Raw genomic sequence first — 26,340 nt, 5'->3', positions numbered from 1 at the left:
AACGCGGCGCTAAGCCACATTCCTGCCCACATCCTGGTGGGCCTCAAGCTGACCATGACGAAAACAAATGGCCGTGCAAAATGCCAAACAAATCAGTCGCAATTACGCGTCGCACTGCCCAGTGAGAAATAGAAGGAGAGAGAGAGAGAGAGAGTGAATGAATGAAATGAGGCCAGCGGGCCAAGGGTGAAAAAATAAATATTGTGTGGGCCATCGAACAAATGTAAAACATTAAATAATTTCATTTTCTTTGACGTAATGCGCCGCAATGAGCCACCAGCTCAATCAGAAAGTTAAGCAAACAAATTGCAGAATGAAAACAAGCAGCAAAAAGCTGAATTTATGTTTCTTTTTTATACTTTCTGTTTTTTCTTTGCATTTCCCTGTTGCGCTACGCCGTGCTCCAAGAGGAACAACAATGGCATTGTGGAAAATGTGGAATATAGAGAACAATGTACACCAAGGGCTTACGCCATTCTGAGGCAGCGAAAGCAATTTCCGTTCGTTAAACCTACATTTCGAAATTAAATTTCTTACACTTGAAAAGTTCGCAGCTTCAATATTGCGAGGCGTTTTTCATTTGCCACGGCGCGGCGGCGGCAGCAGCGCAATTATGCTATGGGGCCAGCAAGGCGGCAGTTAAGCCACACACCCACACACCCGCACACACACCCGTATACCCTTGACACCGCCAGCCACCCACAACAGCTGAAACAAGCTCTGGCAAAGTGAGTTGTAATATGGCGAAGGCGCCTTTAAAACTTTGCAAAGCAGGCCCCAAAAAAGAAAATCATTTAAAAGTATGTACAAGCGGCAAAATATACATGAAAATATTATGTAAACAAAATGTGGAGCATGGACAGAATCTGGTCTGGTCGTACTACTACTTCTATAGCCAGCCAGCCACTCATTACGACCTTCGATCCGAGGCAGAAGGAAAAGTTCGACGCGCTGTTTGCGTACGCGGCCGCTGCTGCGGTTGCCGAGGCCTCGAGTTTTCCTCGTTCCATTACAGTTTTTTTTTTTGTTTTTGGTGGAAAAATTGCTGAGTATTAAATATCTATTGAGTCGAATATTGTGGCATAAATTGAGGCGCGCTGAATGCTTGAGAAAATGTTGCTTGCTTTTCATTATGTTTTTGAAGGAAAATTTCCAAATTGTTGTCGCCTACGAAATTCTTTTCTTTGGGGCTTAATTGAGGTATTATTTGTGTCATCGATTCGAGGCGAGCTGAACAGCTGCAAAGATCGTGAGTTTTTTAAAGTAACTTACTTGCCCTTTTCCAATCTGGTTTTCCATTTTCTACACGCACACGCACACATACGCACCCTATCCTATCTAACTCATATAATCAGCTTAATTTATATGAAACCTCCCCTCGGTCTTTTTACTGCATGTAGAGAAAAGATAAGCCCAACAACAAACTGGGGCAAAAAAATAAAGAAAAAGTAGAATAAGAGACACGAAAATTAGAATAAAAGGGCAACATTGCCGGACCAAAGTCGAGACCGTCAATAAAATCTTTTTTTATAGATTTTATTTGCATGCTCCTGGCGAGGACACGAAGGGCGCTCTGGAATAATAGCCCCCAGATATGGGGTCGGCCATAAAATTGATATAATGTGAATGCAATTTGCTTGCGTTCTATATGCGTAGATATTTTTTTTTTGTTTTAAATTCAAAAACCAGGCATTGAGCCTGACACCCGACGAGCTAATTCGACGATTTCCTGGAAGCGAGAAGATTAACTTGCGACGTTTTGGTGTGCAGCAAAAGTTTCTTCAAGGGCCTGTTCGGACAGAATACTTGCACGAGTCCTAAGTCCTGTGGCCAGTGTCCTTCGTTCTGACAGTAGTTACCATGCGTCTGGCATACAACAATGCCATTAAATAGAATATTTAATTTTATTGTTTTCGCTGCCGTGTCCTTTCCCAAAATACGTCATACAAAGGGTCGGCCTCAGAGAGCGAGCGCATATTTTAAGGCTTAGCTACAAAAATTAAAATTCCGTAAGCATCCCGAGGACATATTTGCATATTGTTCATTTTACTTCTTCCAAAAATTTAAGCTCAACGACAATTTTCCCTGTCTCTTTTTATTATTTTTGTCTTTTATGAAAAGGCGTTCAAAATCATGCGAAAACCGAAAAGTTATAAACATTTCTAATATGAAACCCTTTTCCTCTGTTTTGCATTTTTTTCATTGCAGGTTACAGAGGACGACTAAGCCGAGTCTGATTAAACCGATAAAGGTATGTCCGTAGCAATGTGAAGTGCATAATTTATTAATGATCAAACAATAGATACCCTGTGAATTGTCAAAGTATCTGGCCTATCAAATTATTTTGAATTACTTCAAAAAATTATTTTCTGACAAAGCCTTTTTATTAAGCAACATATTTATTCTGAACGGAGTTCTTCTATATACATTTAAATAAACCACTTTCTTGGTTTTTGAATATATCGTTTAATTCGAAAATTATTTACAATATCCTGAAAAATATAAATATATATAAATATTTTATATACTATTCATTTTATGCTGCATGAAACTTTTGTATTTTATTAAATATTTTTTTTTTTTACTAGTAAATCGTTCTTACATATTTTTTAGTCAAACTAACTATGTGTTTTCAATAAATTTGGATTTCCTATCATTTATTTGATTATTATTTAAATGAAACCAATTTTTCATTGTCTTAATTTCGATTTTTTAAGGCTATTTATAATATCCTGAAAAACGTATTATTTAATTTTAAACGGTTCGCAATAATATATAGATTAATTTATCATTAATTATAACAATATATTTTGATTTCTTACAATTAATGTGCTCTCCGAAATGTGTTGGCCATCAAATTGATGTTAATCTTCAAGTATGCCCATTCATTCAAAAAAAGAAAGTTGGGGAACGTTCTTTATGCAAATAGCATTAAATATGCTAATCAGAAGCTGTGTCGTAGCTTTGAAGTAACTTTTAATTTTTTCGCTTACATTTCGTGTTGGCTGGTGTTCAGGCAGGTTTTCATTTGGCCCGGTCATAAATGGCTGTCTGTTTGCCTGTTTTACCTGGCCCGTCACGGCTTTGGGTATTTGGCCATTCAATTCATTTATTTATTTATGAAAATTGCGTATGCATATGTGCAGGAGGCGAATAACCATTCGTCAAAGTTGTCTGCCATATTTCATTGAGATTTAAAAATAATATTTATGCACTTGCGGGACGGCAAACGGCGGTACAAACAGAATTTCGATTTTGGTTTATTAACTCAACGGCATGGAAATTATGGCAAAAAGCGTTGACCATGTAAAAGGTGCACTGACAAATGGCCAGCACAATAAAAACCAATTTGATTTATGAACAGCTTAAACATGGCTGCCATGTTAACGCCGCAATTGTGGCCATATAAAAATGAAGTACACTTTTTGTCAACGCACCTGACAACTGCCAGGCAGCAACTGACCAAAGCTGGGCCCTAAAAAAATATCCCAACTTCAGGTGCGTGCGTGCCCAGCAGGTGCTCAAATGTGGCCACATTTTGCGGGGGAGACGTTGCCGCCACGACAGTGGCAATAAAAAGCAACTTAAAATGATTTGCGGCCAAGTTCTTTCACTTTGATTCACTTTAACCAGCCTAGCAACATGTCCTGGCATCTAAAATTAGGTCGCAATGGAGGTTGAACTACTTGAACGTCTTGGGCTGTGCTCCTTACTACGCAGACAATGACTTTTTCAAATAAACATTATTTGTAGCGACATCTTGATACCGTAATAAAAGGCAAGTGTTCACTTATACAATCTGCCTTTTAATGTGTAATTGATTCGTATGTTGTATATCGAGGCATGCCATTTTAAGCTTTGTGCAGCTAAAGACTATTTACCTAGACTGATTATTAATTTATATATATATTAGCTTTTAAGCCCTTATAGAAGGTATTTCAAATGACATAGCCATATATGTATGTCTGTGCGTCTGCATGTTTTTTATGAGAACTAGTCTCTCAATCTTAAGTCGTTCGCCTTGAAACTTTGCATATGTTCTGTCTTACTGCTGCATGTGTACATATGCCATAGGAACGATCAGTCGAAAAGTAGTTTCTTATATGGAAAACTTTTTTGTTTATCAAAATATCTTGACCAATCTCGGAATGTATAAGTTTTACTATGCGCCTTCGTGTATTCAAAAGGGAAATGTCTACAAGGGTATTAGATCTAACTTCCTTCGTTTCTTTTTATTGCTTGAATTTATTACTTTGATTGATTTTTTTAATAGAAAAACATTTCTTAATGAATTCAAACAAAACTATTATTAATAAAATATGTATACTATTTCTTGCATTTTCTAGTGACATTTTTTTAAATGCTTCCCGAAGCAATCAGAAGATTTTTCGAGATTTTGTTCTGAAAGCGACCTCGGTGAATAGATAGACCCTATTTTTGTTGTTTCTGCCCAGATCTTAATATATGTAAAAGCTGTCTTGCTGTTGTTTTATTTTTTTTTCTTACGCATTTTTTAACAGTTTTCAAATGTCAAGTAATTTCGTTGAAATATCACTCGCAAAAATAAGTGATTAAGGGCGTATCAAAATTTATAACTTTGAGAAAATACAGAAGCTTGGAAAAAAGCTTATTTGTTGCGGGGCGATTCGTGGAAAGAGATTGTCGTCTGAGTATTTCCAGTGAAAATGTAATTCATTAGGAAATATTTTCAAGTGCATGAAAAATGCCAACAACAATATTTCCAGGAATGACAATTTTCAAATGAAATAAAGGCATATCAAATGAAGATCAAGTGCATTAAGCTAATTATTTTAAGCGGCTAAATTAAATAACAGCACAACAAATTTCATTGCCAAACGGCGAGTTTAAAAAATTTCATAAAGAAACTCTTTCACTCTTCCACTCAGACTTGATAAAAATAGAATTAAGTACTTGTGAGTAATTTGGCAAAGTCTTTTTGTTGCGAGCCAAGAACCCACATTAAGCTCGTTTCTAAGGTTAACAAGTATGCCGCATATAAGTAAATAGAAACATTGTAATTTATTTTTAATGAATAAAAACTCAAGGTCTTAACTTGGGTGCAGGCGGGCCAAAAAATTAATTATCGTTGGCAAACAGTGCGAGAGAAAAATCATTGCAAGCTTTCACACAGCATACATATATATATATATATATATGTGTGTGTGTGTGTATGTATATATTTCTATGTAAGCCGCCTGCTTAGGCCGCCCGCGTATTTCATTACAGGCGGCGGCACTTGAGCGTTGTTAAGCTAAAAGTAAATTGCTTATTAAAAAGCAGCCTCAGCGTTTACACACGCAGATACACACAGTCGCATAGACACACGGGCTAAGGGGCGGGTTGGTGGTAGCCTCATGAGGAGTGAGCCACTCATTTACACTTGAAGTGGCAGCAAAAGCGAGAATTAAGTGAGTGGGAGTGGGAGCTGCAGACAACATATGAGGCGGTATGCGAAGGGGGGCTGTCTGCCAGAGGTAATGACAAAGCGCCAAGCTGAAGCTGAAGCTAAAGCTGAAGCTAGAGCTGGAGCTGTTGCTGGCAGGATCTCTGTTAGAGCGCGCGCTAAGGTCCTTGAAGCAATCGACTTAATGCTCAGCCTGTTGTGTATTTAGTTTGCATTTACATTACACACACACACTAACAGCTCGAAGGACAACCGCACACATGACTGCCTGCCCCTCTGGAGGGGCGCACATTTAATTTTCTACACATTGTGCCATGTCCTGATAGATTAACTGGGTATCGGTTTTGGCTGTGTGCGTGTGTGTGTGCCAAAATAAGTTGTGTCCTTGCCAAACACATACATACACGCACACAGATGCACACACATGCGCATATAGCCCCGTGACTCTATGTTACTTGATTGGATGACTGAGACACAGTTCGAAAGTCAAGGTAGCCAGAACTGGGATTGAGGGTGTGTCCTGGGTATGCTGCACGCTTCAATGAATTTTTGTCAACGTGATTCGAATTAGAATGTGTATTCAAATGAGTACATAATTTGTTTGTTTGTCTGTGTGCAGTTAGATATGCATACATATCGGCAAGCGCCGAGGCGCTGAGCTGTTCCCATTTTATGAGTGCAATTATGTGGCATGTGGCATGTGGCATGGGGTGTGCCTATGTTTGTGTGTATGCGTTTGGGCGTGTCCCTGTGAGTGTCTTTCATATAAATTTCAAACAAATTGCAAATAAATTGGAGTTGTCTTGGGGTCGCCATCGTCAACCCTCACAGTCTCTTTAGTGAGCCCCACAAGTTATTTAAAATATGTAAATTTCTTACAGCTGAGAGTTAACCACCCAACCAGCCACTGCCGCCCTCCGCACCACTTACATCCTTATCCGCAGCCACACACACTCCAAACACACACACACACAACGCACAACAATCCCACAGCTTTTATTGCTCTTCGTTTTGTGTCGCCAGTTTAAAGACCAGTTTTCGTCGCCGGGGCTTCTGTGGGGCAAGTCGTCGAGGCGCTTAAGAGCACCAGTTCGGCATATCCCATGACATTTAATTTACTTAAGTTCACTAATCCTCCCCCCACCCCCCATTGGCAAGCCAAAACCAATCACATGCTGCGTCTGATGAGTATTGTCTGCCTTTTTAATTAAATATTGTACACGTCCTTTTGCACGCCATTCATATGAGAGTCCTGCGGCGCAGGATGTTGAACAGTGCTATTTTTTGTGCTTTTGGCAAGTTTTTGTGGCTGCTTTTTTGGCCAGGGTTAAGTCAAAGCGAATTGATTTAATGTTAAAAACGCAAATGCGTTACTTATTTTATTTACAATCACATTCTGATGGACAGCTGGCGGACATGCGCTTATTGCATTCAGCTGATGCCAAGCGGAAACAATAAATATAAATCGCTTCGAGTGCTTATGAATGCCCGACAGTGCATGCAAATAACAAACCATGAATGATACACTACGGCATTTTATTGTTTGACTTAAATAAATAAATATATATTTTTTTGTGAGTTCTATTAGTTATTCATCAATCAGTTCATCTTATTGTAACATCTGGTTAGCAGCATTTACCAGAAAAACTAGCTTTCAAATATATATGTTTGGCAAGGATCAAAAAGAAAGAGAAAACTAATATAATAAAATCAACTTTTGATGCAATATTAAATCAATATTAATTTAAATATTATTATATTATATATATAAAAAGAATTATAAGCCAATTCCATAATCCATTTTATATAATATTTTTAACATGATTCGTGGACCTCAAAAATGTATTTGTTGTCTGTGCTCGGTATTTATCTTAAACATTTGCATTAGAATTTACTTTGAAAAGGTTTTAGCTGCAGTTGTGTAACTCTACACAACAAAACGATGCAAATTCAGCGCGCATGCCATGAAAATAAAAAAAATCGTATGCAAATAAAATCAATCAAAAATGAAAAACTACAACAAACAGCGGAAATGCCAATCGAATAACTGTGGCTGGCAAATATTTGTGCCATTTGTATAAAGTGTTAATGCTGTTAACATTTTTTTGTGCTGCTTAAATTTTTTAAACTGGGGCATGGAATGTGATTTGCGTATAATGATGCCTGATTTCAGCGGGTCGCAACACAAACTCAACAAAGCCTAAGCATTTGCTCAGCTAGTGGAATGGGCTGCTGCCATGCCTGCTACCCGCCAGTCGCCTTCTGCTTTATTTTCGCGCATTTGCTGTTTATATAAAACAATAATAATAAATTTTGTGGCAATTTAGAAGATGGCAGCATTGTGACGTCGAGCCTTTTGTTGCCATCGAGGCTTTGAGGCTTTAACTTTGACTATGCCCAGCGCCAAATCCGCGCCCGGGCCCACGGAGACGCCCTCAATTTTGTTTAGCCGGCGGCTTCACTTGCGCATTGTAAACTTTCGACATTTGTGTTTCTGTTTCTGTTCCTGTATCTGTTTGTGTTTGTGTTTGTGGAAAAGTTTTGCTCTTTTCCGTTGAATTTATTTGATTGTTTTGCGAAAGCCGATGGCGAATTATTTTGGGCCCATTGAACTGGTTGCTAGGCAGTGGTAATTATGTAACCATATAATTGACGCATTTTTGATTCGTACAATACCTATTAAATTTACAATACAGCACACACACACACACATACTCATACGTTTATTCAATATTTGCTTTAGCAGCATGATATGCCGCTTTCTTCCTTCGTTGCGCCTCTTTAATCCCATGCCTAAACTTTCCATTGATGGCCAATCGAGACGATTGAGATTGAGGCAAAAGATGCTGAGGCAAACGCAAAGTCCAAATACAAAGGCAAAAGGACTCTGGCGCCATTTTGTATGCTAAGCATACATACACATGTATGTATATGTATGCATGTGTGTGCTTGTGTGTGTGTGTGTGTGTGTGGCAAAGTGTCGATAAAACATTTGCTCCGATTGCCTAAGTATGCCATACCAGTTAGTATGAGGCACGCAGGCAGCATTCGAATTTGTATACCCTGGCGATGAAGGGTACTCGCTTTCAATGGCTATGTTTCCATTACATAACACTGAACTAAACTGGGATGCTACAAGAATGTTGATACACTTTGCATAGTTTATAAATAACAAATCAGTTCAAAGCATTTCAAATTGCTATATTTCTTAGTGTACTTTATAGAAGACCGCTAGGAAGCTGCGGTTTTCATAGCCCTTTAAGAAAGGCATCAGGAATACTTTCTATATTCTATTCTTTTCTTTCTATTGTTTTTAAATCAGTTTTGTCTTAAACATTTTAGAGAAGTCTATTAGCTTAAAACTAAAATTATTAATTCCACATCTATGCAGAAAATGACTGAAAACTGAGAGCTACAATTGAAGGCTCAAGTGAATCACAGAACAGTCGAGTACCAGCATTTTAACTAGGATAGAAATACGAATCATTGCGTTGATACAATTTACATGTAGGAATGCCCGCCCCATAAGTTTGCTAACTCTAAATTATATATATTTTAAGGATGCCCATTAAAGAAATGTTCAAAAAGGCCTGATGATTTACTTGCCAATTTGATTACACATTATTATTATTATAAAAGGAATCATTATAATTAAAATGATTACACAATTCCGACAACTATCTCGAGCAACTTGCTTGTGGAACCGAACTCTGATCTAGTTCCGTACCTCTTCACGACTTAGCTCTAATTTATCGATTTAAGATATCATCGTTAAGTTAACTTACAAGCAGAGCGACAGTGTTTCCCATACCACAATTCTTTATTATTCGCTTTTTTTTTGATGATTTCGTGCGATTTATCTTTAAGCTTGCAAAAGCATATCAATTTCGCCTTTTTTTTTTGGAGGATCTCGTTTATTTACTCACTTGTATTTTATTGATTTTCCGCTTGGCGTTTTGTCAGTCAATACGTGTTTTTCAGTGCGCTTTGCAATCAGCCAAATTTCCACACACACACACACAGCATACTTAACATACTTAAGTTAATGACATGGTGTTGGTTGGTGGGCCGCTTAGCCTAAAATCGAAGCAAGCTGCTCAGTGTTGTTAATTTAAGTAAAAAGCATTTTAGCTGATGTGTTTATTTGCCACGCCCAACACACGCACACACATACAAACACAGAAACACACGCTGACAGCGGAAGTGTTATCCTGGGCCCCCGTAGCAGCTCATATTAGTGATAATTTAGTTGCTCTCTAGTGCTAGCAGCATTCATTTATTGTATGCTACTTATATAGCGATGGCTTCATATGGAGTTTTCCAGCACATATGTATAAATAGATTGTGTGTGTTTGTGTGTGTGTGTGTGTGCGCTTTGGAGCTCATTTTTGGCATTTTGCCAGCGCGCCACATTGGCGTCCTTTAATGTGAAAATGAGTTGATGCTGAAGCAAATGTGTTGGCTGCTCCTCTTGCCAGATACACACATCTATTTTTCCATTATGAAACGCTTGAATGAGCATTTATGTGCATGTTTTCATATAGTATATGACTGAAATAGATATATGTATATGCCAGCGTACTCAAATACGAAAAATAGTTGATTTAACGATAAAACCTGCTGCCAAATGTTAAACTTTTTGGTATTGTGTCATTGGCAGCATCAAAGGGCTTAGATCTTTTTTAAAGTGGCTTAAATGGTTTGAGAGGCTTTTAATATCAAATATGATTGCATCCATTCGAAAATGTCAAAAATGTATTTGAAAAAAATCTAACGATTTCACTGGATTTGCTTTTTACTTATTTAATTCGCTTCCAAAATGTATGCATAAATAAATGAACACATGGTCTGAAATTGAGCAGCTGCATGTTCCAGCTATAAATTATCAAACACTGGAATTGTGTTCGCTTACAGGCATCAAGCATTAATAAATTATGGTCACACATAATTCGCGTCAGTTGCTAATACGAAAAATTGAAAGCCAATTGCGAGACTAATACAACGTCTGTCGGTGTGTGTGCATGTGTGTGTGAGTAACAATTATGCAAATGTGTGTTTGAGCGGTAGACATGTAAATACGACAAATGAAACATTCACATGGCTGCCTTTAATGCATGCGCAACAGAAATTTGAAAACAAAAGAATTACAACTTGGAGGCAAGTAAAAAATTGCACAGAATTTGGCGAACATAAATTATGCTAAAGCATGCGCCGACACACAATCAACAAACATTTTTTGGCACAGCCAAACGACGACAATTTCCAAACTGACAAACAAACGAGCAACAACAACAACGAACAACAACAACAACAACAGCAACAGCAGCTGCTGAATTCTCCCGGTGACCTACAAATGCCTGGCACACAATTTCCATAGCATACTTTTCTGGGCGCGTCCACACAAATTGCAGGCCATTAATTAGCGGCACGCGCCTGCAGCGTTGTAACTGTAATGTAAATTAAAGCCAACATTACTTTAAGAATTCTCCCCGTACAACAATTGCATAAGTGATAAAATTGCTGTTAATAATAAATAAATACAAATTAACAACATACACACGTGCACATGCATGTAAAGCTGACCAAGTGTTGTATATATATTTCATATGCAAGGTTGCTGTCGCTGCGGTTTTCTGCTTTATGTATAAATTGAGTTTCTGGCATTGTTCAGCTCTGCTTAAATTCTCCGGCATTGCACGGACAAATTTAAAATAGTATTCTCATAAATTATGCTTCCAGGAATTCATAGGTTACATGGTTTTCATGCAACAAACAAGAACCTATTAAATAACTGCCAGCTGCTTGTGCAATACAAGTTGTAATAACATTTACAAATTAATATGTTTAATACGGTAAAAGTGAAATGCAATTTATACAGCGCCCAATTTTATTTTTTATTGATTTCTGTATATAACATATTCCATGTACATATACATTTATTATGGCCATATGGCATGACATTTAAGTGACAATAAAGTCAATTTGTTGCCACCAACAAGTACTCAAATTGGCCTGATTAATTGTTCTGTGAAAGACATTTTTATTTTGCAGATATTCCGGGCAAATATTGTATTTATCAACAATTCTGAATTCACATTCCTGTACTGGCTACTTATTAAATGCTAATGAAGAGCATATCACAATTAAAATTACCTATTAATGCATTTGCTTTTAACAATGCCTTGTAATTATTGCTGCACATCAAGCCAAATGAGCCTATCTTTAATGGCAAATAGATGCTTCTTCTCCTGTATTACATTAGCTCTGCCGCTAACTTGGCCTAACTTGCCTAGTAGCTGACACTTAGGCATACAGCCTGGCGAGGCCAGCACCAAAAAAACAGCCGGCAAAGTGCCAATGATTAGCTTAATGTGTGCTCATTTTGCAGCTTTGCCGAAATAGAAATAAAAGCGTAAATAATTTATTTTTTCTCTTTTATTTTATTTTTATATTTGGGTTTTTATGCGCGCATTCTCAACATTAAATTGCCGTCTTGCTGAGGCAAAACCGAGCGGTGCGGAGCGTTGCCGCGACCAAATTACCGCAAATCCAATGCCCCCTGCCACAGGCTGACATTTAATCAAGGTACAGCGTAAAGGTAAACAAACGGAAATAAGCGCAACTTCCTGTTGCTGTCGCTGCCGTTTTTGTTGCTGTTGTGTTCGCATACGAAACGGAAATACAATCAAAATTGTGTAATGTTTGCTTACCAGCAGCCGGTGGGGCAACAAGGGCATGTTACGTGGCACGTTGGTTTTGTTTCGGCGTGTGTGTGTCTGTGTGTGGGTGCACGCTTTAGTTCTGCGCTGGGCTGTCACCTTTTTCGGCAGCTCTGTCGGCTTGCGGGCTTTTCGCCGGGTTTTCAGTTTGAGGTTTTCAAAAGCGACAGCTTGTGACAGTTGGCCTGGCAACGCGCTGCTAATGAATTTTGCGCCCAATAAATGATTAGCATTATGCCATTGAATATTTAACGCGTCCATTTACAAGCGCATTTATTGGCATTGTTTGTAAAATTCAATATGCACATTGCTGGTTCCATGTACGCTTTGGAGCCGCCGTAGGGCTGTGGTTAAGCGTAACAGGAAACTTACATTTCGGCTTATTAGTTCGCTCTGTAAATGCAAATGGCTTTTCGTGGGGGCTGCCTCTGCTGCTGCTGTGGCTGCTACGGAGAATGAGGTGCTGTCAATTATAATTGATGCCGTGACAAGTCAATTGTCAGTCAATTGAGCGGGGGAAGCGGCAATGAGGGAAAACAAAGTCACTTTACTGGCTATGGGCTGGGAAAATTAATGCGAAACATGCGTGAAAGTGCCAAATTGGAATGAGACAGGTTTCTTGGAATGAGTAATGCCTTTTCAAAGCAATATTGTTTAATTATTTAGCAACAAAGTTTAATTATTTAAACACTTTGAAATATACATACGAGGTGTAAAGAACCAGAGGTTGGGAAAACTCTGAGTCAGTGCTTACATCATATAGAGAAATAAAGCTTTCGCACGTTTAGCTTGGGACAAAATGTATTTAAGGAATCTTCTAATCACTGAAATTGAAACTTACTCTTAAACTGATGCAGCTTAAGTTTGCATATATCGTTTACTATTGTAAATACATACTTTAATAAAGTCATCTTTTTATTATAATTACTTATGCCAAAAATAAAACACTTTTCCTGGGAACTCTCCATTCATATAACTTGTCAGCTCTGGCTCGTTCTGCAGGGACTAGTTTTTTTTCATAGTTGCAATCAAATGCAATCAAATGCCCGTAATTTAGACTAAAAATAACTCTCTTTCTGGGCAACAAACGCATTTGCTAGTTGAGGCAAATAAATTGTATGCTATTTGTATGGGACTGCAATCACAAAAATTCACATCCATCAACACATTTACGAAAGTGGCCTCCATCGCTCATGCCACATAAGTTGTGGCAAGTGTGGCGAGGGTTCCGGGGGCTGCGGGGCACAAGTGTCCACATGTCCATGTGGATGTCAACAGCGCCAACGCCTTTTTATATGCTGCAAAACAATTTTCAAAGTCATATTTTATGCCATCAAAGGCATTTGTCATTTATGCGCAAAATGTTTGGCAATTTCCACCGCCCAACCATTCCCACAATCTCCGCCCCGCCTCGCCCCGCACAGCAAATGCTCAAAACTCAAGCCAACAAACTATGTGAGGAACGTTTGGAAAACATGATGTGAGTGCCTGTCATAAAAGCATAGGCAAAGGGTAAAACATACTCGTAAAGTGTTCCGAGACCATGGAATACGGAATATGGAGAATGTTAAAGGGATCTACGGTCCATGGTATATATGGTATGTACGGAATATGCATATGAAAGGCGGAACGAGGCCAGCAGCAGATGACAATTTAGCAAACTTCTGTTATTTGTCTCGCTATGCAAAATAAAATAAAAAGAAATTGTTACGCAAAAACTTGACAGGACAGGAGCAATTTGATTTTGGCATTAGTTGCCCGACTGCCCGTCTGCTCGTCTGCCCGGCTGCTCGGCTCCCTGACGCTGACAAATTTTTGTTTTTGCCATTGGTAATAGTAAAAAATATGCGCGCGTCAACTTCGACGCAGTCTGTGACAGCTCTCGAGATTGCCATGAATATATAAAATCATGCATGTATGTTTATTTATTTCAGTATGTGTGACTGTTGCTGGGGCAGCAGAAAAAATACTAAAACAACAATCCACGTATATTAAATTCCCTGTAAGAATGTTGGTAGATATAAATATATAAATACTCCTAATTTTGCTTATAATTCATAAAGTTTTATTATTAGACAAGGCGTATACGTAATATTTGTACTTAATTATTCGACAGGGCGTGTACGTAATATTTAAACTCAATTATTCGGCATGTTATGTAAATACAAATATTTAGAATGGCACGCATCTCAATTTATATTTAATTATTTTATTTTATTAAATGTTATTTCATTTTGACAATTTCAAATGACACAATTTATTCTCAGCATCTTAGTTTATCAACAACATTAATTTCTTATTGACAACAGGGTATAAAATGTCTGCCATTTTATAACAAATGCTTTCCCGTTTTTTTTATTTTCTCTTGCTCTCTCTCCCTCTTTCCCTCTCTCACTCCTTCTCTTGCCTTCCTTCTCTGTATCTTATTCTGTTTTGTTTGTTGGGTTTTTGTTCGTTGTCATTGAGGCCCGTCAAAAAGGCTGTCATTCTAAATGTTGTTGTTGAACGTCGATGCCGTTATTGTTGTTTTTACTGTTTGTTGATATTGTTGTCGTTGTTATTGTTGTTCCTGCTGGTGCTACTGGTTGTTGGTACTGAGCCAAGCATTGTCACACAGCCAGTAGCCAGAGACTCGCACTCACATGCAGTTCGCGTTTATTGTTTGGCAATAAATTTGCTGGATAATAATTTCAGACTGGCGTCATAGCAATGATAAACTGTAGATGATATATTATTGCGTTCTTAGTCGAGTAAATACACGACTGCTCCTATCCAGCCAAAACTCGGTCCAGACCCGGCCCGGTCTGTGCTCTGAGCTCTGTTTCTCTTTCTGTTTGTGTAAGCAGCCGGAAGAACGGCGCTTAAGTGCGTGGTCGGATTCGGGAGCAGCCCGCTGTTAACCACCAAGCCGGCTTAGGCAACCGACTCAACTTGAGTAGCTACAGACTCCGACCTTTATATGTACAATATGGCAACGCCCACCGCACGTGCGGCTCTCAGTGCCGAAAGCCTTTTCGCATGCAAAATGTTGTCTCCTGTTTTCGTTTACCAAAATGTTTCTTTATAGATGCGATTTTTATGAGTTAGTGCGACGAGTGCTCATAAATTTGATGGGACCCGGGCGCCCCGTGCCGCCTTTAAACATATTTAAGTAAAATTTCGTCAAAAAATTTACAAGTATTTTATCGGTTGCTTATAAATTGAGCGGCTGAAAGGTTTGTGACAGTAAAGAATGATAGATGGTACACAAGCTGAATAAAACAGACTCGCCATATAATAGACTGGGCCAGTCTCCATTTGATGAATGGGCTGTGAAGTACATATATGAACACTTGTTCATGTTGAGGTGCATAAATCATGCACACTCTATTATATATAATTAAAGAATTGTTTAAGAAAAATACAAAATATATATGTACAATCAGCAAAAGGAAACTTATCAAAGAAGTTAACGTGTTTTTACCTTTACAGAAATTTGCAATTCAGATGACTGTAAAAGCAGGCGGTGTAAAGCTCTTTTTTATACTTTTCACTTAAAAATCATGAAATCAAAAATGTGAATGGCATGAGCCTTCATGTCAGGGGTACTCGACGGTGCCATACCCTGTATGCAAATATTAATTAGTAAGAAGTTCTCTCTTACTGAAAGTCATATCTATTTGTTATTGTTATTATTATTTTTTGCCTTTATATAGTGTACATATTGAAATATATCGTTAATGTATTCTAGAGTGAAAAAGTTAGTTAAATACTAAATGGCTTCAATGGAGTGTACATAATAAAAAAAGTTATTCCTTATTGCCACTCAGTTCTATATATAATAACAAATCCGCGAGGTTCCACAATTTCCTCACCATTACGATTTAAAAAGATTACAGGGTATATCAAAGTGAAATTTCGCCAAGAATTGTGTTTACGGCCGCTGTTTCATCAATTTCTTAAGTCCTATTTTATTTTTTTTATTTATGTACATTTAAAACAGCGACTCAACGATCTGTCTGCACACTCATTCCATGGCAACAACAAAGTTTACAATTTCTTGGTCCCCTGAACTCATCTCAAAGAGAAGCACCTGTGCGTATTTTCACCTATGCCCCATCAGAAAAAAAGAAGGAAAAACCAAATTAAAAGAAAAAGAAACCGCAATACCATGCAACCAATCGAGGGACGCATGAAGCATGAGGTTGACAGCGAAATTTGCTGGCTGTCAATTTCAGGCGTGCCAAAAAAATATATATTTATTCCGTTGAATATGCATTACGCAATATGGTGGGGTGGTGGGGACGTTTTCGTTGCGGGTTCAGGAGTTCAATATGTGCGTGGGTTATCGATTTTCGCGATGGGGCGGCGGGTCGCACCCTTTTATCGTGGCACATGTGTGGGAAGGGGCGCATCTGTAAGAATGCCATACGAAGTGAAGCGAATATCTTAAGGATATACGGGTCCTGTGATTTTTGTTGCCCTGCTCTGCATCAGATTGACTTTAAGAAGTGCCACACAGTAAGTTGTATGCCCGTAACGTAAAAAATTAAAGAGCCCAGCGCTGTAAATAAGCATCATTTTGCAGGTCCTACTGTTCCCTGGTAAATGGACCGTTCAGGCCGTGCTGACTTATCCGACTTGCCGTTGCCGTTTGCCAATGCCGTAACGTGAAATGAAAGCACGTAGCATTTTCATTTTGGCCAGCGTACGGAATGCCAATTACAAGATCTGGCGGCCACAGAGAAACAGAGAAAAATGGACAGAGAGAGAGAGAGATAGCAAACAAAAAAAACAAACAGCGAGACAGACGCTGAGTAAGCTCGAGGGGTGGTCAGATGCATAGAGAGAGAGAGAGAAAGAGAGAGAGAAAGGGCCAAGAAAAACACGAAACTCATTGAAATGAGTCGCGCACTGTCTGTGCGGGTTCGCCTCATAACTGATAGATGCCTTTTGGCGAAATTTTTAATAAACTTGTGTGGCTCCTTGAGATACACACACACACGGATACACACATACAGCTGGCAGGACACACTGGAAAAAAGGCAAGGCCTGGCGCCTACGACGCGTTGGCGACTTTCGCCTCGTCGCTACCTTTTATTTCTGTGCTCGGGCTATGTCTGCGGCGGCGACGGCGGCGGCAGCACTTAAAAGTGTTTTATTATTGAGGTTTGCAATTGGAATTTTAATTTTTATTTTATAAGTTATGCGTGCTGAATCTTAAACATGCCACATAGAGATCTCACGGATGCCTCTCTGTCTCGCTCTCTTTAGCTGTCCTCTTAGCTCTGCGGCTGTCAGCCTCTTGATTTCTTAAGCTGCTATCGAGTTGTTTTTGTTGTTGTTACTTTTTCTGGTTATTTATTATGTTTGTACGTGTGCTCGCTGAGTATGTGTATGTGCTCGTATTTCGGTCGCCGCTAATAGTATCCCTCGAAAGGCAGGACACACTTGTACACACACAGTCACATGTGGCGGCTACTTAATATGCGCACCTGAGCAAACACAACGCCAGGACCAAACTTTAAGGCCAAGCCACGCACTTGAGGTGTACTGGGTATCCAAATAAAAACAAGCGTGCAGAATAAAAACTTATGCACACTGTTCCGCTTGATACCCTATATTTTTAAATGTAACTTACCTAGAAAATTGTATTCTGATTCGTAATGTTTTGATAAATATTTGAATCTTTGCGAATCAATGTTGATGTAACCCATCAATGAAACAAAAATCTAGATACTATTACTAGTCCTTTAATTTCTATGTTCTTATAACTATCAAAATTTAAATAAATTACATAGACAATTTTGGAAAAATTGCTTTTTACTTTTCTTCATTCAATTTTTTGTTGACTTATTAAATAAAAATATTCAAAAATTGCTTAACAAAATTGCAAGGCAACAAATTATTTGGAAATAAATATATTTTAATACGATATATAAAATTGATATTGATATTGATATTTAATATTATTTTTTTAAAAGGCATATAATAAATTAAATATGACAGCCTTATTAATAAATTCATATAGAGACTAATACCAAATAGAATAAATAGCATAGTGTATCTTGGCATCCATTAATGTGTATATTTGTATATTGTTCTTAAGAAGTCACACTCTTATACAAACTTGCTTAACAAGTATTTCTACTCAAACAGTAAGGGTAGGAAAAACTATATATCACAATGTCAGCGCACTTAACATAGTTTATATGTGCGTGTCGCTGGTTTAGAGCTCACAGCCCCCGCTCTACCAACTTAGCCATTATGCACACGTCGCGCATAACCATAACGATTATGCTAATGCTCTGCGAGGGGGTGCGTGGTGTAGATGTTAAGGTTGGGGATAAGAATGGGGTTAGCCAGAGGTACTGGCTGCCAGGTTGCTTATGATTTGCCTTGGCTTATTTTGAGCGCCCGCGCGCACATCGCGTTATTTACATACCTTAAGTAGTTGTAATGGGCTGCTGGTGTGGCTGCTGTTTTTAGCCCCAGCACGACAAAGTGTTGGCGATGAAGGCAGCTGGCAGTGTCCTTGGCTGAAAGACGAATATGCGAGTTGTCTAACAGGCAAGAGTGGCCATTGAATATGTGAATGTGACTGTGAACGAGATGAGCTAGTTTTCATTATAACCACATTTGGTCTTGGCTTACTTTCGGGTATCTCATGGCTTGCATTTAATTCGCAGCTTACGGCTTACTTGGATCACAGAAAGTACTACTTATTTCTACATGCGTGCTTGGCTTTGCTTTATTCATAGGAGACTGCTAGTGGAATTTGCAGATGCTTCAACTGAAAATAAAGCACAAGTGACTTTTGTTTATTATGACAGCGTACAGTTGACATATGCAGACCATTTCTGAATCTGGCCAATTATTATTGCATTCAATTGCAGAAACTGCAATTTTATTTAGACACAATTTCTCAAAGAAAAACAGGCAGTTAAAGGAAATAATAAATAACTACAGGTGTCAAAAGAATAAGAAAGTAAGTTTGATCTTCCTGCTTTATTTCCTATTTATTTCAGTTAATTTTTTTTTTACCAAACCCTATTCTCATTTCTAATATAAAAAGGTTAACTTAAGCACATTAGCTTTCAGATACTGGCAAGTCAATGGCCCCATCAAAACTATAGTTACTTCGGTTCTGATGCCGTCAAATGGGGCCCGCGTCTATTGTATGCGGCTTGTACGAAATTTGTTAGTGAATTTGTTCAATTTTATGCAAAATATGATTATAAAATATTCAACAAAGCAGCTGTTGCCCTGCCTTGCGCCAACTTTGCGCTGATATTAAACTGAAATTAATCTTCATCAAAAGTTGAGCGGCGCTTTAATTAGTTTGGCCAATCGAGGAGCTCTAACTTTATCTTTGCCTTGCATATTATTGACGCTAACTCATTTAAGATCCAGTTACCGCCGTTTTGTGTAGAAAACGGATGGTTCTTAAAATTATACTGAACAATATGTCAAGCAATCAGAGCTATGGCTAAAGACTTGAGAGGCATTCGACTGAGAATGGTTTTGTATCTATTTTTTAAATATATTTCAAGTATTCAAAAGTAAAGCTACTTAGTTTCACAAAAGTCTTGTACATTTAGCCAGAAGTAAAAAAAAAAAACATTTCTATGGCTGGGCATATGCCACAGTCGAGTTAAATATGAAGAGAAAACAAATCAAATCAAATGCAGACTTCGTCGAGTGGCAGTCAGGAGCGGCAGTAGGAAAATTTTTCGGCAAACTACAACAACACAAATAACAAAAGCAAATTAATAGAAAACAATAACAATTCCCTTTATTATTATTACTGCAGTGAGACTGGGAAAACAGGCAACAAAAAAAAAAAAAAAAAAACCAGAACACAAAACAGGACTCACAGATTCTAACAGTTTCCAAGTGCCTAAGTTTTTGTGCTTTATTTTATTTTACTCTGTCTGGCAGTGTGTGTGTGTGTGAGTGAGTGTGCGAGTGAGTATGTGTGGGGGAGTATGTGTGCCTGTGAGTATGTAATTCACACAGCAAAATGCAAGTAAAATACAAAATTCTTCTTCTCCATTGCGATGGCCTTGCCTAAAAGTCTGCCACACTTCGACGCCTTCTCATGGGACTTTTTTAGGCAGATGCTTGTCCTGCCAAATGCTCAAACATACGAGCATCTTTTCATACACTTGCTGAGAGAGTTTTATAATTTTATCACTAAATATGCGCCTTAAAGGAGGCTTGATCAACAGTCGAGTACTTGTAAGCATTTTGGCTCTCTAGCAAATTAACCAGTGGACTTTTTGCTCAGATATTCGGCACAAGGGTATTTCAGTTTCGGCACCTCGCAGAAAACTCTTCACACTTGTTGTTTTTTTGTATAAACTTGCCACAAACAACGAATCGCTCAAAGTGCGAACAAAGTGTGTACAGAAGCTCAAGAAATCAGGCCAAAAAATAAAAATAAGATAAGAGCAAGAAACAAGCGCATTGAATGCGTCTATCACAACCAAACTTTATCCAGGTGTAAGTCCGGTTGGGGGTGGGGTCTGTGGTGTGCGTGGTGTGCGTTGTACCGGGTACGTGCATTGCATGTCGAATGTTTGGTAAAAACAGCCAGCAGCAGCAACAGCAACAGCAGCAACTTTATCTAAAGTACAACTTTTGGCTCACACGCCTCAGCCGAGCACCGAAGCGGTTTCCTGTTTTTTGCCTGATTTGTTGGCACGCCCCATTGGGCGCGCAGGGCTTTGCTGTCGGTAAATTTGTGTTGTTTTGGCAACGTTTTTTTTTTACCCGCTTTAAACTGAAAATGAAACTGTTGTTGTTTATTTTAAGTTCGTTGTAGTTTCTTTGGCTGCTCGACGCTTTCCTCCCCCACCCTCTTACATTTGCAACATGTGCCAATGATTTTTAATGCGATTTAAGAATATCACAAAAAACAGCCATTGCAGGTTGATTTCAGTGCTTTTTTCTCTTTATTCTTTTTTGTTTCCCTGCCGAGAGGCTTAAGTCTGGCAGCACAACCTTTTTTTAAGTGGCCGGCCAATGAAAATGTTTTCAAAGGTGAAACCGAGTAACATAATGTTTTGTAATGCCTTCTGATAGTGTCTCTGTGTGGGTGGGCGGTTGTGTGTTTCTGTGCGTGTGACTTTATTTAATACCATTAACGCAAATTGAATGTTATACGCAGTTAAGCCCTTTGAGCCATTGCATGCGTAATTGAGTTTTCGGATGTGCCGAGTAATGCCGCCTCCCGAGCACATTGCCCAGACTTATAGCCCTGAACATTTTCGCATTACTGCTTCAGCGAGCCAAACAAGTAAGTGGCCCAAAAGATTAAATCGATATTATAAATTACATAAATTAAGCAAAACGAATATATTCTAGAATGTACGTTTTTAAAATGCTAAAGTGTAATAGGTTGGAAAAATAAAAGGGTATATAGAACCTGGCTTTAATAATCATTAATATATATATATATATATATCCTTATTAGGTTGAAGATCCAGCAATAATGTGATAAGATTTGCAAATATATATGGAAAGTAGAGAATAACTAACCGACTAACCGACAGACCAACGGACGGACGGGCAAGGCTATATCAACTTGACTGTTGATTATGATCTAGAATATATATTCTTTATGGGGTCGGAGATGTCTTTTTCTATGCGTAACACATTTTATGCCAAATTTATAATATCCTCTATATGGTTAAAAAACAGATAAATGGTTCGGCTTACTCCCTGCCACATCCAAAACATTCGCTTCTATATAAATCATAATTTTAATGAAACTCTTAAAATTATAGTTTTTAAATGCCTGTTAAAATAACACACTAAATTTAATATCTACTCAAATATATTTTGATGAGTGCACTGAGGGCTCAGAGCTATTAATGCCATTGGGCTGAGTCATTCTCATAAATTGTGAGCAAAAATATGATGCTGTTCGAGTTTGGCTTGATTTTAGTTTCGGTTCATAATAAAAATTGAAATTCCGCAGCAGCCTGGCAAAGCATACTTTTGAGTGCAAACCCAATTTGGCAGAGTATTTTGATTGAAATTTGCAAATGTTTCATTCTTATGAAAAGTGCATTTAACTCTTTATATCATCAGCCGTTTATTCATTTGGCTTCTTGCTGCATCTGGCTGCGCCACTAACAGTTTCATCAACGATCCAATAACTGCTAAGCAAACTCGTAAATTCCATGGAACCTCCATCGCACCAGCCAGTATTTCGAGCAACTTCTTGGCCTGGCCCAGTGGCATTGCTTTTTCATTTCCAGAGTGCAGCGGAAGCAGAAGGGGGAGCAGCAGCAGGACGAACGGCAACGGGTAAATGTTTAGCATAAGCTCGTTTGCTGGCCTATTTCAATAATAATAAAAGCAAAATACTCGTGCTTGTGCAGCAATTGTGAAATATTGCTCATGAATGCCGCGCTTACATAAATATTTAAGTTGAAGCATTGGCACGAAAAGCATTTGGCCAAGACTTTCTTTCTCTCTAATAGAAGACGAGCGATGGAAAATAAAAGCCCTGCCAGCTGGCAGAGGCCATGATGAAAGTCTCCATTTAAGCCATCTTCTCTGCATATTGCATAGACGAGTAGCTCGCGCAACTAACAGCTGTCGAATGAGTGCGTGAGTGAGTGGGTGAGTGGGCGAGTGAATGATGTGAGTGTGTGCCCCAGTCCTTGGGCCAGAATAGCGTTTCTCAATATATATGCCAGCTATAACTTCAGACTGTTAAGACTTTAAATGAGTACAAGTTTGCGCACACGCACAGTATCTACACCTCTGCAACGCAGTCTTTAGTATACTTTCACGACAGCTTGTCATTTGTTGTTTACTTGTTTTCATGTTTTATTTTCCATTTTTCCTCTGCCCTGTTTTTTTTCTTGCGCTGTGCTGCTCGTCTTGCCGCTGATACAGTTGGAAAATAGAGCTATAAGCCGAGTATCTATCTTGCATCTTGTTGCTGTCATTTCAGGCTAATGTCTTCGCTCCAGTTTCCTTTTTCGTGTTCAATGTCTGGCTCTTGTCATGCCTCTGCCCATCTCACAGCTCACTCGCTTTTCCCCGCTTTCGCATTTCTCGAGTATCTAGCCGTTCTTCATGCATGTCAGCATCGTTCAAGCCTGCTTAATGTGGCATTCTTTTAACCAAGTTTCCTTTGCTGACAGCATGCAGCAAAACTATTTCTTAGATACGAGTATTTCCTCTAGCTTTTATACAAATCAAAGTCTTAACACTAATTGAATTTGTATATGAATTTGATATAGAAGATAATAATGTTTCTTCTCCTTTACTTTCAGCTCTTGTTGATTCAAAGTACAACAGAATTTAAGAGGTATGCATGAAATATTTTAAATATTACAACAAATTTAGTTCAAAAGCATTTCAACTGAAATAACGTTAATACAAATTCTTACAACAAATATTAAAACCTTTTATGTATTTAAAATACATTTCATATTCACTTTACCATTGAAGTCAATTAAAGCACTCAATGGCCCGAACATATAAGATTTGAATAGATATTCAATTTGTAGCCAAAGTATGAAGATAAATAAATTATGAAAAATGTTATGTAACAATATGAATGCATTCACATAGAACATTTAATTTATTATGCCCTTTGATAGCGGGGCCTAGTACATGACTAAGATTATTATAGGTGCAGTTATCTATGGCTAAGCGTAGACAAAGCTTAATTTATATCCGCTTTCTGGGAGCAATGTAACATTTTCATACACATCTCTCCATACAAAGAGTAGCTAATTTTCACGCCTATTCGTAGCATACTTAATACCAGGAATTGCCAAGCGGCTTTGGAGGGTGGCTCCCTCCCAGCCGGCACAGAGATAAGCGGCTTAGGCTGTTCGCTTGAAGTGCCAACGAGCTGTGACTCATAAATACGATACAGCAACTGGGACCAGCAGTTAGGCTGAATGATGTAGTCTGTGGTTGTGTCACATTCCCAGTTGGCTCTCCCATGTGCCTAAGCCGAAAAATGCCTTACGGAATTCTATCAATAATGAAATTCCTTGGCCAGCGTTCCTTCCTTTGGCTTGGTAGGAACTTTGGGTAGCAGCTGGCAGAGCCGACTCTACCCATTGAAATACACTTAAAATAAACCTGCAGACTGTAGGCTAACTGCAATTAAAAACTCTTAATTGTTTATTAATGCGCACTTCCAGAGAATGGCGTGAAAAAATAAATTAATTTGCTGCTGTTTTAAATATGGCGCAGACGATTTAACATGCCACGCTTGCCTGCAATGGGAATCGCAGTCGCAGTCGCAGTCGGAGTCTGTGTCTGATAAAAATAAACCCCTCCGTTGGGGCGGCGCGTGAGACTTTGCCTAATCGCTGCATCTCGTTTGGGTGAGTCCGAGTCAAGGGGCTTGGGTCTCTACACTTTGATTTATGCGGTCTGCACTTGTTCTTGAAGGGGGAGCTGCTGCTGCTGTTGTTGCATATTCTATATTGATGCGCGCATCCAATTTAATTGCTTGCTGGATTTTGGATTTCCACACTAAGTTCGTGCTTCCTGCGCCAGCACCAAAATACAAAAATAACATGAACGACATGTAGTTTGATGATTAATGTGACACTCTATATGACATATGCACAGTGGTAAAAAACTAAATGAGGGGCCATTTAATGCAGAAATGCGTTCAGTTATAATAGTCAACAGCTCTGAAATAATTAAAAAGCCGTTTTGATTAATAGCGTAGATCTAATTTTAAATTAAAAACAATTTTATTATTTGTTTGAATGAATGTTTCAAGAAGATCTAGTTACAATTCTTTAAAGTAAAAGATGCCAGCTTCTTCTAGACATTTAATGTGCTCACAAAGCTTTTATGAAACGCTTAAAAACTCTTATTTAGCCTTTAAATATATTTAAAGCTCTTTATTTACGTGATGGAGTATTTGGAGAGATTTGTTTCTTACTTAAGATCATTTATTTAAGTTCACTTGAAGTAGCCAATGTGCTTTAAAAGCGTCTCTGATAAAACTGTTTTCAAAATGAACCGAAACTTTTGTCGATACATTGTAAAAAGACATTTAATGCGAAATTTGTAGATTTCGTGATTCAAAAATCAAACAAATTTTTCGTGAGAATGTTTTTGAGCTTCTTTCCACTGTGCTAAGCAGTCAATGCTTGTTGCTTGGGGGTGAAAAAACGATTTCGACTTGTCGCGAGCGCGTGAATAACATGAATTGCGTTATGAAAAATGCATAACAGACATGTACTGGGAGACTGGGATGCGTGGATATGAGATGGGGGTTTTCGCGGCAATTGGGGCTGTTGCAATCATTACAGAGCTGAGCGATAAGCGACGTTGCATGCGGTGACACAGCTGACGATTGCAATATGATGTGTGTTCGCCTGGTGGCATGTTCAGCATCTTTGCGTGTACTAGTTGTGCATGTGGCTTGTGTGTTGTGGTTGACAAGCACGCGAATTGATGTGCCACTTGGGCGAAATGCTGTTGACTTTGAGGGATTTATGTGGCGCACTGCTGACAGCTGCCAAAAATTAGCTGCCAGTCGAGCCAAAAAGCTGCTCGCTGCCGAGTATCTGTAACTGTATCTTAACTTACCGAGTTTCGAGTTCAGACTTCAGGTCCGGGCGGCATAATTAGCAGTGGGTCGCAAACTTTTGTTTAGCTGCAGCCCAAAACATGAGCTAAGCTGACTTAGCAGCTGTGCTTGCTCTTATTATTGTGGTTGTTGTAAGCCAGCTGCATGCATAAACTAAAACTCAAATTTGCGCACAAAATCCCAAAATGTCAGTGACCAAAAAAAGGGAAACCAGATGAGGTAGGGGCGCCAGTAGACGGCAGCAGGCTGGTTGCCAAGGGACAACCTCAGCCAACAGCAGTAGCAACAACATCAAAACCAACAACAAAAACAACAGCAACACCACCAACAGCTGCAACAAAAGCAGCTATAAAACTGCTTCGCTCGACGCTCATTATTCAAATGTGTTTTGGGGCCTGACTATGCAAAATGGGCGTGGTCCGCCACATACACCCACACAATGCTATACACTTTTGTTGCATGCTTTCATTCTTATTATTATTTTACACATTACATTTACCAAAGTTATTATCTGATCCGCAACGCTGTCAGCCAAGTACATTTTCCATATTACACAACCATTTATTTGTTTCAGATAAATGTACTTCTCTGCTTTTTGGCCTATTTACCGTAAAGGTTCTGTT

At 38.6% G+C, this 26,340-nt stretch overlaps 1 long non-coding RNA gene across 1 annotated transcript in view; it reads left to right on the top strand.

Moving 5' to 3' along the window:
* Positions 1 to 2,210: 2,210 nt before the first annotated feature.
* LOC115758720 overlaps positions 2,211 to 26,340 on the top strand; it is a 37,056-nt gene continuing 12,926 nt past the window's right edge. The window contains exons 1-2 of the long non-coding RNA XR_004017445.1: positions 2,211 to 2,251; positions 23,421 to 23,455. This is a non-coding gene — a long non-coding RNA (uncharacterized LOC115758720). The remainder of the gene's footprint in view (positions 2,252 to 23,420; positions 23,456 to 26,340) is intronic.

This window comes from Drosophila novamexicana, unplaced genomic scaffold (genome assembly GCF_003285875.2).
Source record: "Drosophila novamexicana strain 15010-1031.04,08,12 unplaced genomic scaffold, DnovRS2.1 tig00000193-arrow-pilon, whole genome shotgun sequence".
Classification (NCBI taxonomy): domain Eukaryota; kingdom Metazoa; phylum Arthropoda; class Insecta; order Diptera; family Drosophilidae; genus Drosophila; species Drosophila novamexicana.
Note: the sequence above shows the minus strand (reverse complement) of the source record. Positions and strands in the feature narration are given on the sequence as shown.